This window comes from Lemur catta, chromosome 20 (assembly GCF_020740605.2).
Source record: "Lemur catta isolate mLemCat1 chromosome 20, mLemCat1.pri, whole genome shotgun sequence".
Lineage (NCBI taxonomy): Eukaryota > Metazoa > Chordata > Mammalia > Primates > Lemuridae > Lemur > Lemur catta.
The window spans coordinates 7,903,865-7,915,271 of NC_059147.1; the positions used below are offsets into that span (position 1 = coordinate 7,903,865).

The window sequence follows — 11,407 nt, forward strand, 5'->3', positions numbered from 1 at the left end:
AGCTTTCTGCTCCCTTCTCTTTTGCCTTTCCTTCTAAAGATCACATAGTACATATATTAGTTCTCTTAATGGTTTCCCATAAATCCCACAGGATTTCTTTATTTTCCTCATGCTTTCTTCATTCTTTTTTTCTTTTTTCTCTTCTGACTGGATAATTTCAAATGAACTGTCTTTTAATTCACGGATTCTTTCCTATGCTTGATCAAGTCTGCAGTCGATGCTCTCTATTGTATTTTTCATTTAATTCATTATGTTCTTCAGCTCCAGAATTTCTGTTTGGTTCTTTTATGTAACATTCTATCTCTTTGTTAACCTTATAATTTTGTTCATGTATTACCTCCTTATTTCATCTAGTTGTCTGTGTTCTTTTATAGTTCATTGAGCTTCCTTAAAATAATTATTTTGAACCTTTTGTCAAGCTATTTATAGATCTCCATTCCTTTTGGGGCCAGATACTAGTTATTGTGTTCCTTTGGTAGTGTCATGTTTCCTTAATTTCTCATATTTCTCGAAGTTTTGTGTTGCTTTATTCTGATTTTAAGAAGCAGTCACCTCCTCCAGTCTCTATAGACTGTCTTCACAAGAAAAACATCTTCACCAGTCAGCCCAGCCAAGAATTCTTAGGCTCTCTCAGATTTTTTCCATGGAGTATTTCTGTACACCTCTTTTTCTCTTTTGGGGGTAATTCTTTAAGATTACTTGCTTTCTCTTGATACTAAAAATCCAGAGCAAGTGCTAAGAGCCTCCTATTTGTTTTTCCTAGGAAATAGTGCCCTAAATACTCAAGTTTGTATGCCTCCTCCCAATCCCACCAAGTCAAGCTAGCTGTCTATGTGCTCACAAGCTATCTGTAGAAGCTCACACTTGCAGTCTGCAGGGGTGTGTGCAGGGAACTGACCATAGAGGGAGGGTGTGTGTGAGGCACATGGAGAACTGGAAATACCTGTGAACCAGTTGGGGGTGTCAGCAGGCAAGGCATCCCAAAAAACTCACAGGTAAGCTCCCTGATAGAGTCTGTGAAGCAGTTAGTAAAATCCACAGCCCTTTGTTGAGTTCTAATCTCTGGTTACATTGAGTCCCTACCTCTCTGCTGTTAGCTTCTCCCAACCACTTAGCTAGGTTAATCCCCTCGCTATTCTAAATTGGGCAAGAAAGAACTGGGTCTTTGGGGCAGAGTCTTGCACTGCCAGGTAAGCTAGACACTCATTCACTGGACTCTGACTTTCCTTCATGGGAGTAACTGTGGGCCAAGGAGGTCTCTCTTGGCACTGAGCTATACCACTTTAAGGGAAAGGTGACACAGATAAAGTGAAATTGTTCTTTTTATCCTCTTAAATACACATATTCTTGTGCTCACTTCAGCAGCACATATACCAAAAAATTGGAACAATACAGAGAAGATTAGCATGGCCCCTGCACAAGGATGACATGCAAATTCATGAAGCGTTCCATAAAAAACAGTATTTTTTTTAGAAACTTAAAATAAATGTTTAAAAAATACACATATTCTTGAAATTTTTGGTCCAATGATGTGCTGAAACTTCTCCACTGGACTCTTAGACTCCCATAAAGGTGGTTTTGCCCATAGATGATTGTCAAAATTAATCTTTCCATAGAGAGATGATAGTAGAAAACTCCTACCATCTTGCTAAGAAAACTCCCTCCATAGAAGCCATTATTACACCCACAATAATTCTGTAAGGTAAGCACCATTATTGTTCTTATTTTCCAGAAAGGAAAAATCAATACGAAAAGGCCAGTGATCTGTCTTAGGTCAAGTAGCCAGAAAGAGGGGTAGCTGGAATTAGAACCCATGCATGTGTCACTAGAAAGCCTTGTGCAGCCTGAGATTCATCGCAGCCTTGATTTTGGCCATTCATCCAGATTCAGGCTTGACTGTTTTCAGAATTGTGTCCCGTCATATGATATGTAAGTAGGAGAGTTCAGCCTATCAGTTTTTCAAGGTACTTAATGTCCTAGAAATATTGTAGAGAGCTTGTAAGGCATTTAAGACTGTTTGGGGGGAGGGAAACTAAAATCCCCTAAGAACATTCATTGCTTTCTCATTGCCAGCCTCAGAGTTAGTTCTTGACTGCATTTAGCCATTCAGTGCCAACAGAAATAAAAACCAAACAACCTCAGCAGGAGAAAGCCTTTCCCCCAGGTGTCTACCCCCAAGCTAATGGCACACAAATCTTTAAACTTTAACTTTCAAGGACTTCTCTTCTTCATTTACTATTTGAAAAATCAAAATATTGTAAACTTTCAAAGATTGCTTTTCTGATGACAAGCAAACAGATTAATAGAATTTTTTTTTTTACTTTTATTGTTTTGTTTGAGATCTAAGGGATATACTACATCCCTGAGAAATTCCAAGTTGCCCTCCAAGCTCTTGTCTGACATCTAACCAATCTTTGAATCTGGCTGGGCTTATCCAGGATATAACTACAGATTGTTCATTGTCAGAAAAAAGATTTTTGCCCCCAGAATTATATACTCATATCTCCCAGAGGATGCTTAGAGGAGAAATGATCAATGAGAGAAGGCTGTGTGCTCATTCACAAATGTCAGTGCACCCTCCTTTTCCAGCTAACTGACAGGTTTCTCTGAAAGTTATAAAAGCAAGGAAAGTTATAAGTAAGTTTTCATCACATTTGGAGTGGCGTTAAGCATGGCTCATAAAAAATACACTGGTGAATCGATACTAAATTCTCAAATCTCTGTGGTATTACTGTTTCTGTTCATGATAGTATGCATGCTTTAATTTCCTATAAAGTATAAAAGCATAATTGTTTTCACCATTGAATCATAATTACCCATTGTTACATAGGCTGAGTTTATCAGATCAGCTTTTATTACATCTAGGAGGAGACAATAAGGTTTTGAAGGAATGTTATCAGGACTAGCAAAATTGTGTTTGCTTATTTTAAGATGAAGGGAAAAAAGGAAATATTCATTACAGGTAATTTCCAAGTGGACTCTTGCAGGTGGAGCACAGAATTGAGGGAAATTGGTCAGGTGTGTTGAAGAGATTAAGAAATATAATACAGGTAAATTTTATAGCACAGTGTTTGACCATAGTAAATAGTGGTAATTAATTGTGTTTTCTTTTATGGCTATAGAAAGTATTTGCCAGATGTGAGCCAGTTTGATCTGGTTTGTCCCAGAGAAGGTCAGGGTCAGGGAGGTTCTGATGGTTCCCTTATGGTGACTCTGTGGTACCTTCCTTGCAGCAGTTGTGCAGAACCACTTAGGACCATACAGTTGTCTCCAAGAATGGAACTTATAAAGGTATTCCTTTAAGGAGCCCTTCTTCGACATTCTAAACTCCAAAAGGGCAAAGACCAAGTTTGTTTTCTGCTCACTGTTGTATCTTCCACAACACCTAGATCATAATAGGTGCTCAGAAATATTTGTTCCATTTGAGAATGTGAGTGTGGAGAAAACATGTTGAACTGAACTGCTGGACTAGATGTCACAGGCGAATGCTATCTGCTCCACAGTCATGTATAGGGGAAATTCATGTTTGGGTTCTCATCCTTCTTCAATTAAATGGAAAGAATAAACACAAATTCCAAGTTCTTAAAAGACCATTAAATAAGTTTCCTTCCCAAAGGCGCTCTTTTTATTGGTCTTTACCAAGAATTCCACTGGGATGTTTGATCAGAACCTTCAACAGCACAGTTTGAGGAGATGTGATCATAGAATTAACCAAGATTTGCAGACATCAAGTTGCTATTTCACTAAGGTAGTGGGAATATTCCCCACTCAGCCAACTTGGTGCTCAGCTAACCTTCCCCAGGGAAGGTTCTAGGGGTTGACTGGGAGAAAGTGATTTGAAGGTATTGGCAGCATTGAAAGGAAGTGGGAGGAAAGGCATTTGGTTCTCTGTATCTCCTATGTATTCAGATATCCTCTAAGACATCACCTGCCTTCTGCTCTTTGGCCATTGTTTCACATAGGTCTCCATTTTCCCTTTGATTCATGGCTCCTTCAGGATGGGTGGCTCTCAGGCTGTTTCAGAGACATGCTTGGTATTGTGGGATTTATTTTGCTTCTTTCATGACATTGGGGCTTGACCATTTCTGTCTCAGGACTCCCCTTAGTTATCTGAATCTTTCCCTCTGCATCTTCCTTGACCTTAACCTTCATTCCCGGCTCAAGGAAATTTTATCTAGTCTATGGAGAATCTGACTCAAAATATTTCTTCCTTCTACAGTACCATTAATATATATATATATATATATATATTCCTTTAAAATATAAAAATCTGGAAGAGACCCACTCTTTATCTCCTCTCTGGTGTGGCCCCTTTTGGAGAAGAGAACACCTAGCTTCTCGAATGAGGTGGGGTGATGTGTGTTGGGTGGGCAGGGGGAGAACAGAACAAAGTTGTGGTAGATTCTTTTTGTGAAGATGGCTGCATTAATCCTTCCCATCCATTTTCTCTGCTCCTTTGCAATGTGACTTTGCTGCTCCCTCAACAAGAGGTGGGGTGTATTTCCCCTTCTCTTGAATCTGGGCTGACCCTATGTTTTACTTTGACCAAGAGAAAGTAGAGGAATTGATATCACATGAGTTTTAAGGATAGACATTAAAATTTCTTGCATCTTTCAGTTTTATCCTTTTAGAATGCAGTACCATGATGTGAAAGAACTCCAGGCTAACCACCCTGGAGAAGAGAGAACACATGAAGAAAGAGGCCCAGCTGAGGGCCAGCGCCAATTGCCTAAAATGGGTGATGTCATCTTGGGCTTCAGCCTAGGTGAGCCACAAAATCACTAAAGACACATGAATGACCCCAGGCAAGACCAGCAGAAAATCCCACTGCTAAATCCAGCTCAAATTGCTGACCACAGACCACAAGTAAGTAAAATAGTAGTTATTTTAAGTGACTAAGTTGTCTTAATTTGTTATGAAGCAAGACAGGTAGTAAAGACATAAAACACCAGGAGGAAAACAGTTGAGTAATGTCTCAGTGTATAATTGTGGTACAGCTGTGCCTTAAATTTTATTTCTAGGGATTTCAGTATCTCCTAATGTCTATACTTCCAGACTTTTTATCAGGAAAGCTTACAATATTTAGAATTGGGGTTTCCCCAAGGAGTCTGGGGGAAAAGGCAGAGGGTGGAAATGACAGGGATGACCTCCTGGTGTTAACACTAGTCCCTGGGGAAGTATCGGGGAGGATGGTTAACTCAGCAAGAATGTACTGACACACCTATCCTATTAAATGCCCTGTCCATGGTACTGAGACACCAAAATAACCCCATCCATCAAAAAATTTACAATCTACATAGTGGGAAAAAATTAGGATGACAAATACTGAAACTAGTTTTCCTTCAAAACCAGTTACATCTAAACTAATTGTGTATGTATGTCCAGTGTTAAGAACATGTCTCTAAGGGTCTGTCTGACAGGGCATACACTGTCTCTTCTATCACTTTTGGTATATTACTATAGCTCCCAGAGAAAGAGCTATCAGCAGGAGGCATTTATAATGACTTCATTGAAATATACCCAATAATTTATTTTCTGTATAACTTCTATTGATCATGAAAACCTTTATGTGATCTGTTTGTTAGGTCTGGGCTTGCTTGGTGATATTGATCAAGCAGATTCCTTTGTGAAAGGCTACATTGATTAGTTTCCTGACAAGCTGTTAAGGCTACTTGCAAAGCTGTCACTAGTGATACTTGCAGTCAGAAGAGTGGGGTTTACCCTTAATGTCTTTCTGAAGGGAGAGTGAATGGAAGATAGATGAATGCAAACAACAGTCTCTGTGTAAGGTAAACACCCAGTGATCCATCTCCCGGCTCCCTTTTTCCATGGGGAGAAAATTAATATCCAGTCAGTAAGCAGTCTCTACACCATCCTTGATGAGAATTTGCACTGAAAACTCCACTGGAGACACACAAGGCTACGGGGAGACAGGTCTGGTCATTTCTAGAAACCTTTTTCAGGTACACCAGGGCAGCACCATTCTCTTCTGCTCCTCCTCAGAATGGCAAATGCCAAAAACTGCACAGAGCTCAAAATCTGGATGGAAGACAATAAATATGCTTTGTTATGAAAACTACAATGTGAACATGAGAGGGGTTAGCGCCTCAGCGCTTTTTGACAAAAGAACACCAGATCGCAAGCACAAAGGACACTTGGTAATTCCCATTTCTTTACAACTAAAATGCATCAATAATGTATGCACCCAAAGGAGAAGCTATATTTAAATGCTGCCTGTTACCAGAGCTAAGCAAGTGTCTCTAGAATTGAGGGAGGGAGAGAGAAAGAGAGTATCAGTCCTGATACAAGAGTCTGATGCTAGCCGGAGCAGCTTTCCCTGAAGGATGTTTTTTAAAACCTACTCTCCTGAAATGGTCTTCAAGAGTTCCGTGGATGACTAAGTTTGAGTAACAGCTGGAATGCCTATTAGATCATTGGAGAAGTCCCAGATAAAAGAAGTCTCCTTGGGTTACACAGGATAGAAATTGGTCAAGCTAGTTGTCCCTTGAGTCTGTTTGATAGAAATTGTTAATTCAGTCAAAGTGATCACTCCTGTAACTCTGTGTTAAAATATTAATAGTTTAGGTTGTTCATCTAATAATAATGAGGGAGGTCCAGACTCTCTCACTCACTAACAATGTGACCTTGGGCAAATTGGTTGCTCCCTCCAAGCCTCTGTTTTGAGGATTAAAGAAGAGAATGCATGTACAAGTAATTAGTTACCTGTAGATAATAGCTTACTGTTGATTATTAATAGGTTGTGATAATGCACCTGTGCTTTTGAAAATACCCATCTTCACATGTAGGTCAGTCCAGCTATTAGGACAATGCTTCTGGCTCTATCTTTAAAGATGGAGCAATTGTATAAACTAGGATGCTTAACCTAAGATGGAACAAAGAAAAAACAACAGATTCTGCATCTAAGTAAACATTGAAAGGACTACAGAAAGGGATTATTTTCTTGCTTTTACTCAGTGGACAACAGCAACCACAAAAATAATGTCAGAGCCCATGAGTTAGCAGTTTTGTTTTTAACTGTAGGCTTGTTGACTAATAATGGAGGAAATCATGGGGATACCTCGTCCTTGCCCAGTGGGAAAAACCCTGAAATTCTCTTCTGTGGGTCTACAGAGTTTTCTCTGACACCAGCCGTCCTGAACTCTGCCCTCTTACACAAGCACTACAGGCAGAAAGACCAGAAAGCCAACATTATTTTCTACTGGGACCCTCACACAGGAAGGAAATAACCTTTATTTTTCAAAAGGAAGGTAATCATAGAAATTGAGAATTTTTCTGAGAAATTATCAGAGAAATGAGATAGTTTATAGTATTAAGAATCTGTAGAAACTATAAAGTATTTTTGCAACCCTCATCCTTCATTTAAGCATCCTAACAACTATCCTCGGTGTGATCTGCTGCAGGGACATTCCTGTCCCCATCGTGTAGCAGATGAATCTGAGACTGGCCGTTATTTATCCAAGGTCACATAAATGGCACCAGGGCGTTCAGCTGAAACCTAAGTCTTAGGCCCTCCAGGTCTGATCCCTTTTTAAAAAATTTCTGACAGGTATAGCAATAACTTAAATCCAGAAGTCAGCAGAAAAAAGGTTAAACATTTGCTGTGAAATTGCTGGGTTGGAGCCATCTTAACACTCAGTGGGTTAAGTGATACCAGGGAAGTGAGTGCAAGTGGAACTCATTTATTGTTAATAAAGCAGGACTTTATTATTGGAAAGAATAAAGGTAAAGTCACTATAATCCAATACTAATCACTCTAGGATTCTCCTGTCACCAATTCAGACCTCAGCTCCTCTGTCTTGCCTCAGCTGTCACCCATGTTGGCTATGGGCAGACCACCACACAAGACCATTCTCGGCACACATGTGCAGCTCCCAAAGAATCTGACACCAAGTTTTCCAAGGAGAGAAATAATATTTGTACTGGTTTACTTATTTTATTTTTTAAGACTTTTTTGTCAAATGAAATCTTTTATCAAGTTACAAAATTGTCATGTGTCCACTACCATTAAAACCAGGAAAATAATACAAAACCAAATAAAGAAAATGTTAATCCTACCTCTATCTCCCACAGAAGTAAACCATATACAAGTCTGGTGTTTTTCTAGTCACATCTTTGTACATTTTAAAAAAAATAAACACTGATATAAAGGATTTGGAGTTGTTATTGTCACTTGGTGCCTTTCTCACGTGGAAATGCATTGTTGACAGTCCTTTAGGTCAATAGGCAGAGATTTGACTTACCCATTTTAGGAAACATTTAATATTCCATAATAGGATTATGTAATACTTCATTCAATGTTTCCCTTATTGATGGACATCCATATGTGCTTTGTTTTATTTTTGCCTTAACAAATAATGTGGTAAATATCCTTGTTTATTACACTCTGGCTGTTATTTCATTAGGATAGATTCCTATAAGAGAGATTCCTGGGAGAAAAGCTATGGATGTTTTAAATTTAAGATATACTGCTGCATTATAAAACTAAAATCCAGAAGGATTAAAGATTTAAATTTTAAACATAAAATAATAAAATCTTAGCTGCACGGAAGAGTTGCCACCAGCTACTTACAGCCTCTGATTATAAATCTTAAGTAAATATGAATTCATATCAAAACTAAGATGAAAATTCTACCTTTGAACTAAGCTTACATTAGACTTGCAGATAAGTTCAGTTGGAAGGAGAGAGAGACACTGGGGCAGGGAGAGGGGTGGGCCACAAATCGTCAAGCATTTTACTTTGATTACTACCCAAGCCAACCCCAAGATCCACTGAAGTACAATCATTTTGGGTCCCTGGGATGAAGTTTCAAAATTTTATGTATATTTATTCTCACCCAAACTTTTCTATCTTCCTATAAATCAACAGATCTGCTAGTGTGGTGACCTGGCTCAGCACTCCCACAAAGCATGTCTGAGGAACAGTCAACAGCCTTGCTTAGTTATCTACAAGGGCTTTGTTTATTTTGAGCAAGATTTCCCAAGTGAAGGAGGTGCTGAGTTGTTCTAGTTGACAGAGGAGAGTCTAAAAGGCTATGAGGAAAGAAAAAAAGGCAACCAAGCAGATAGAAAGAGACTAGGGGCCGGGCGCGGTGGCTCACGCCTGTAATCCTAGCTCTGGGAGGCCGAGGCGGGTGGATCGCTCGAGGTCAGGAGTTCGAGACCAGCCTGAGCAAGAGTGAGACCCCGTCTCTACCAAAAATAGAAAGAAATTATCTGGCCAACTAAAAATATATATACAAAAAAATTAGCCGGGCATGGTGGCTCATGCCTGTAGTCCCAGCTACTCGGGAGGCTGAGGCAGTAGGATCGCTTAAGCCCAGGAGTCTGAGGTTGCTGTGAGCTAGGCTGATGCCACGGCACTCACTCTAGCCTGGGCAACAAAGTGAGACTCTGTCTCAAAAAAAAAAAAAAAAAAAAAAAAGAAAGAGACTAGGAAAGAACTGAAAAATGTTTAATAAATGAAAAAATACTAATATTGTTTTTGATACAGAGTGATTAATGTGACTTTCTGATCTCCCCGCAAAACCTTCAGAACAGTCTGCTTTATTTACTATTCTTTGGAGTTTGACCTTTATGTGCTTTATTTGGGGAAGGGAAGGAGGTGGTGGGAGGAATAGGAACAACTGTCAACTCTGGTCTCAGGGTGGGCAGGAGTTTCCCAAGGGAGACTCTGTCACATTTGGCCAGACTTTGAAGTGCTGCTCTCAAGTTGGACTAAAAATGAAATAATATCCCAATCTTAAGCCCCTACACCTCTCAATCAATCATGGTTTACAAAGCACCTAAAGAAAGGAAATTTTTGACCAGCTGATCAAAGCAGCACTCAGAATGGAATCACTGATTGAATATTGACCTCAGCAGGCACTGTAATTGCATCTTATGGGTAAATCATTACTAGTTTATCTTAGTGATAGAAAGCACAGATTGAAATTAGAGAAGCACTTACTTTTCTGGGTCAAATAAATAACTAGCAGGCAAAAATCTCTCTGGCCTTTCAAAACATGGTGGAGTGTAAGGTAAGGCTGCCAGGACTTTCTTGCTAGAAGAATCAGAGATTGGCTTAGCCTCATAACGAAGAGATCACAGTGTCCCCACCAGTATTTGAACCCATCTCTTCAAAAATACAACTCCAGTCACACCTTCTGCAACAAGTCTCCCTTTACCTCCCAGCCTTCCTCCACCTCCTCTTCCTCGATTTTGCTCCAGTGTGGTTCAGTGCAGTGGTTATGCGTTCAGGTTTAAGCTAAGCGAAATATTCATTTTCAATCCTCACCACAACTCAATGAAGTTAATATTAACAATATTTTCACTCTAGAGATGAAGAAACTAAGTCATAGAAATGTTCAAAAGCTAAAAAATAAATATGATAAAAATTAAATATGTGCAGAAGTTCAAATACACCTAATAACTCCAACAGATAAGTATGCTCTGAGAAGCGTACTTTCCCACCTACTTCTTACAGGGATTGGCAAACATTTTCTATAAAGGGCCAGATAGTAAGTGCTTCAAGCTTTCTGAGCCAGATGATCTCTGTCATAACTAATCAGCTCTGCTCTTATAGTGCAAAAGCACCCATAGACAATAATTAAATAAATGTGCATGGCTGCATTCTAATAAAACTTTATTTGCAAAATCCGGTGACAGGCCAGATTTGGCCCATAGACATAGATTGCCGACCCCTGTTCTGGAAAATAGACTACTTCCAGGTTCAGCATTATTCCCCACAGGTATTATAGTAAGTCTCCAATAAATTCAGTCTGGTTCCAGAATCCAAATTGGGAATGACCATCAACAGAAATCAAGACCATCTTCTGCTCTTCCCAAAAATATTAACTATCTCTAACAGATGATTTTTCAGGCATAGCCCAAACATCTCTAATGACAGAGAGCTCATGTTTGCACAGGTGATCCATCTTCATCGAGAGACAGATGAAGATTTGGGCATTTCTATATTTAGATTTCTGTTTCTTTGACTAATCTAACATTAAATTTCTGACTTTCCAGATATTGAAATACTTTTTCCATATCATTTAATTTTTCTAGCATATAAATAGGATATAAAATGATTGAATGACAAACATTCAGAGTTATGCTAGAACATTGCTGTGCTACTACTACCTAGTGGTGTGAGCTAACCTCATGGAACTTATATTTCTTTATGTATGTATGTATCTGTATGTATATATAAGTATACATAAGTGTGTATGTATATATATCTATATATGTAAAAACAGGGATGACCCTACTTACTGCATGAGATCTAGAATATACTGTATTCTCTGTAATGTGGATTTTTCCTTCTTCGTTGACTATAAAAACATGTTTGACAGAGCCAGTAAGTCAGATAAGAATAAGCAACAGAAATGTTTATGAAAAACACATTTTC

The 11,407-nt window shown here is 38.9% G+C and overlaps 1 non-coding gene across 1 annotated transcript; it reads left to right on the forward strand.

Annotated features, from left to right (window-relative positions):
• Positions 1-1,349: 1,349 nt before the first annotated feature.
• Positions 1,350-1,458, forward strand: LOC123625574. Its single transcript, XR_006730579.1, has one exon. It is a non-coding gene; the product is annotated as a U6 spliceosomal RNA (small nuclear RNA).
• The last annotated feature ends 9,949 nt before the right edge of the window (positions 1,459-11,407 follow it).